Source organism: Humulus lupulus, chromosome 4 (assembly GCF_963169125.1).
Source record: "Humulus lupulus chromosome 4, drHumLupu1.1, whole genome shotgun sequence".
Classification (NCBI taxonomy): Eukaryota; Viridiplantae; Streptophyta; class Magnoliopsida; order Rosales; family Cannabaceae; genus Humulus; species Humulus lupulus.
In genome coordinates, this window is record NC_084796.1 from 128,980,725 (window position 1) to 128,985,979 (window position 5,255).

The window sequence follows — 5,255 nt, forward strand, 5'->3', positions numbered from 1 at the left end:
ATATGTGTATAGAATGGATAAATCTAGACATGCTTGGTGTCTAAAGTTACTGTTTGTAATATTTTGATTCAAGAAGGAATCAATTTAAAACATAAAGGAGAATTTTAGAAACAAAGAGGTTTCTAGAATTAATATTCAAATGTTTATCTTGGATATTAAACTATAAAATAGTGGAGGTGTTGACTATGGTCAAAATCACTATTTTAAAAAGGTAACTATTTTAATCAAACTATGGCTAGCAACAAAGTTTGAATAAAATAATGAGAGTGTCTAAGTATGCATACATGAGGAAAGAAATGATTCAAATGGAATTATTTCTACATCTCAAGGGGTGGGACTTAGACTCCCTAAAGAGATTCACGGTTGATGGTAACCTATCTTAATACTAGTAACCAAACTAGTATTAGGTTCAATAGGTAATAACAAGTCAATCAAATGAATAGATAGTAGTACTCAAATTTTGTCCCATCTGAGATATGAGTACTAGTGTGTTACCAAAATGAGGGTTAAAACCGAAAGGTTTTTTAATAGAACTCAGTCTTGAAAAGACAAGTATTTTAGGGTAACAAAACACTATAAGAGTTCTACCTATATAGATCTAGGGGTGGTGCCGCCCCTCATGAGAATTGGGAGTCATTCTCAAGAAAAGTCTATGAATGGAATGTGCACATGGCCATTAACGGTGCAAAAGTGAGACATTGAGGTCTCAAGTGAACACAGCAAAGGTGTGTGTGTTATCACCGGTTTGTTATCAAGGGATAATGGTTCAATGCTTCGGCAACCAAAATTTCAACAAACTTTGTGATAATTACACTAAGGTAAAATTCAAGTCGAAGGACATTTTACTTTATGCACCAATGCAAAGGTTTCTATAGAGAGTGATTATTTAATCAAGTGGGGGAATATTATATTTTAATATAATGTTTGATTGATTAAATAAGTGTTACAAAAAGTGATTATTTAATCTAGTGGGGGAATGTTATATTATTTCATATAATATAATATTAGATTAAATAATGTGACAAAATGTGATTTGTCACACCTTGTAACATATTATTGGGAGTCACAAAATTGGACTAATGTGTGTGCCCAAATGTGACATATTTTGGAGTTACAAAATCAGTTACAAATTTGTAACTCCCAAATATTACCCAATAATGTGTATATTATATGTTACACATTTGAGATTGGATTTCATAAAGTCATGATGATATATGACTGTTGGAGCACAAAAAAGTGGGGCTGACAACCTATGTGAATTTTTAGTTTTTTCCAAATTGAACGGTTCTAACATCCCAAATAACTCTCAAATCTCCATTTTAATTCCATAAACATCCAATTAAACATTGGTAACAGCCATGGGGGTTGGTGGAATTTGAAATTCAAAGGGGTATCTCAAACTCTATAAATAGGAGCCTAATGCTCACTTGTATGATACACCATTTTTTTTCCATCCACAAAGCACTTGGCTGGAAAATTCACCAAAAGGCTTGATAATTCCAGAGAACTATTTCCTAGAGAGATCCCTTAGTGCTTAGAGAATAAGGGGAAATAAGCTTTTGGACAAAGGTCTTGAACCTTGTTCAAGTTGGTGATCCCCACTACTCTACACTTTGGTTGTGTGAGAGTTTGTTTGTGTTTTCATTCTTTTGTTCCTCTTGTTCTTCTTATTTATTTGTATTATTATAGTATTGAGCTTTTAATCTTCTTCCTCTACATCTTATTTCTATTTACTTGTATTTTGAGCAATTGAGTTGTAATGTTTATTTAATCAATATTATCTTGTCTATTGTTTTTTTTGCATAGAGTTGTATTTGGTTTTTCCATATTTCCATTGAGTATTAAATATATTCTCTAACAGTAGAAACTACCAACCCCACGACAATCAATATTATGATGATCGTCATAATGATGGGCATCCAAGAGGACATTTGTCCCACCAAGGCGGTAAGAGCCAACAAATTTTCCAACAAGACCACCCCCTAGTGCTCCTTGAGCAGTCAGCCAGAATGCTGGGGGGGGGGGGGGGGGGGCAACCTAGAGAAGGCAGTGTCTTTATCAGATTTGGAAATAGAGGACATGACTTACAAGATGTCCTTGACCAGGTTTGGGAAGGCAATGGGTCTAATGTTGTGGAACTCGTCGCACCAGTAATCCCTCCAGCACTACGAGGAGAAGCTACAGCACCCCTAGTCTTTGTCCCAACAATTGTACCACTAGTTGCTCTAGCTATTCAAGCACAACTAGATGCCTTTACTCAGATGATTCGAGAGTTGACAACCCTGAAACTAACTGACATCGACTTAGAGAGAAGGCAAGGCTCTCCTTTCTCTAATCGAATCAATGCACTCACCATTCCTCCCAAGTTCAAGATGCCAACTTGGAAAATGTACATGGGATGGGAAGATCCAATGTCACACGTGAACAACTATGAAGTACGAACAGATCTTCAAGGAGTAAGAGATGATGTCTGTTGTAGGATCTTTCTTGCTACCCTTACTAACTCTACACAACAATGGTTCTTTAAACTAGAACGTAGAACCATTAATTCTTGGGACGCATTTGTGAAAGTCTTGTACGGACAGTTCTTTGCTGCTCGGACTCCGCCAATCGAGCTCAATGACCTTGTAACGTCCCAAATTACCTAATAAGGATTACGGCCTTGATTTGGGGGCCATAGAAAATTATGGAAATTATGTGATTATGTGATATATATATGTGTATCATTTTATGATTATGTGAGTTATATTATAATATGACTTGATATGCATGTTTAGGTGTATTAAATATGAATGTGGGCCCATTTCTCATTAAAAGGGCAATATTTGTAATTTGGCCCGTTATGGGTATATTTAGCATATATGTGATATATGTGTGGGACCACATTAATATGTGGATATATTTGGGTTACTCGGCACGAGACGATCCTAGGGAGCAAGTTAGTGGGAAAGTCACAACGGGACCAATACTTGAGTAGGTGAGAGTCAAGGGGTATTTTGGGTATTTAGTACATTACCAGGATCGGGTAATGGGGAAATTAATTGGTAATTATTTGAGGATGTTAGAAATAGCAAGAATTGTGAGACGTTAATTATGACTAACGGGATAAGTGGCAAATGACAAGTTTACCCTTGAGGGGTTGTGAGAGAGGAATTTGGCCCTAGGGCCATTATGGTCATTTTAGTGCCAATATAGTGACTTAGTCACTCTTTCCCTCATCCTTCTCTCTCTCGTTAGTCTCCCTTTCTCTCTATCCTTGGATTGATTTTTGAGGAAATTAATGGAAAACTTAAGCTTGGATTGAAGGCTTGACTTTGGGGTTGGATTAGTTGCAGTTAAGAAGACATAAATTCAGGTGAAGTAAGCTTCAATCCCTGTTTTGATTCAAATGAGTTTTGGTTTTGGTTGATCTTGAGCTTTGAAGCTCAAGGTCTTGGATTTGAGTTTTTGGTGGGGTTTTGAGTGTGATAAGTTTGGGTTTAATGGTGTTAATGTATTGTTAATGTTTGAGGGTTTCAATTATGGTTTTGGGAATTGATTGGGATGGTTTTGGCTGAAGAAAAACAGGGATTTCTAGGTTCGAGGGTGTCGTGACCTTGTTCTTGGGTGCCGTGGCCCTTGTGAACCCAAGGCATTAAGGCAATTCTGTCTGGGAGGCATGTCGCGGCCCGTGTACTGAATTTCAGACATGCGAGTTTTTGTCTGGGGGGGCAAGTCGCGGCATGCCTAGGCAACTTTGGCCAAAATGGGATTTTAGTGACAGGAATTCAAACCTAAGGGCTCGGGATTGATCCTACTACCCGGTTTAGTAAAGTTCGATGTCCCAGAGGCTAGGACTCGGTCTGGAAGCCTTTATTCGCTCATTATTGATGGAATTCTACATTATGGTTGTGACTAGGTTATCTCTAGGGGCTCAGAATCGGGATTTTGCTCGAGGGTCGTTTATTGGTAACATGTGCTTGGACTAAAGGTAATAAAACTGCACCCAGCATGTGATACATGTGAATATGGCTTGGCCCGAATTGTTGAACAGGAACATGAATAGGGCACGAACGCTTGACTATGTGCATGATTAAGATTATGCTTGTGATTGTTGATTAAGCATGTTGAATGCTTTGTATCTAGATATTTGATATACGATGAATGCATGTTAGGATTATATAATTGAGAAAAGCATTGACTTATTAGTCAATGTCAACAATAGCGTCGAGCACTGGTCAAAAAGCATTGACTTATTAGTCAAGGTTGATAATAGTGTCAAGCGCTAGTCAAAAAGCATTGACTTATGAGTCAAGGACAGAAATAGTGTGCTGAGCGCTGGTCATTATGGTTATGTCTAACGAGGAGTGCATTATATGCTTGACCGACCTATTGGTCGTGGAAAACTCAGCGCCAGGTACGATGGGCCAGCTCCCAGGCTGGTTATACAAAGGATAGGGCAATGGGCCCCGAGGTGACTTATTAGTCCCATATCCTAGAGCTAGGCCCCAGCATTGACTTATGAGTCAAGGACGTCCTTAGCACACTGAGTGATGATCGTAAAGCATTGACTTATTAGTCAAGGACAGCCTTAGAACGTTGAGTGCTGGTCGTAAAGCATTGACTTATTAGTCAATGACGGTCTTAGCATGTTGAGTGTTGGTTGTAAAGCATTGACTTATTAGTCAAGGATGGCATTAGCACACCGAGTATTGGTCGTAAAGCATTGACTTATTAGTCAATGATGGCAATAGCACGCTGAGCACTGGCCGATAGGGTTATGCCTAACCAGGAGCGCATCATACGATTGACCGACTTATTGGTCGTGAGAAAACTATAGCACCATGTATGTTGGGCCAGCTCCAAGGCTAGATATAGAGAGGAGAGTCCAAATGGACCCGGGGTGACTCATTAGTCCCATATCCAAGGGCGCTGAGCCAATATGATTTATTAATCATGTGTAAGGGCGTTGAGCCCCAGTATGATTCCATAATTGAGAAAAGCATTATATAATTGAGAAAAGCATTGACTTATTAGTCAAGGTCAACAATAGCACCAAGCACTGGATGAAAAGCATTGACTTATAAGTCAAGGTTGACAATAGCGCCGAGCGCTGTTCAAAAAGCATTGACTTATGAGTCAAGGACGGAAATAATGCGATGAGCGCTGGTCGTCATGGTTATTTCTAATCAAGAGCGCATTATACGCTTTACCGACCTATTGGTCATGGAAAACTCAGCGCCAGGTACGCTAGGCCAGCTCCACGGCTGGTTATA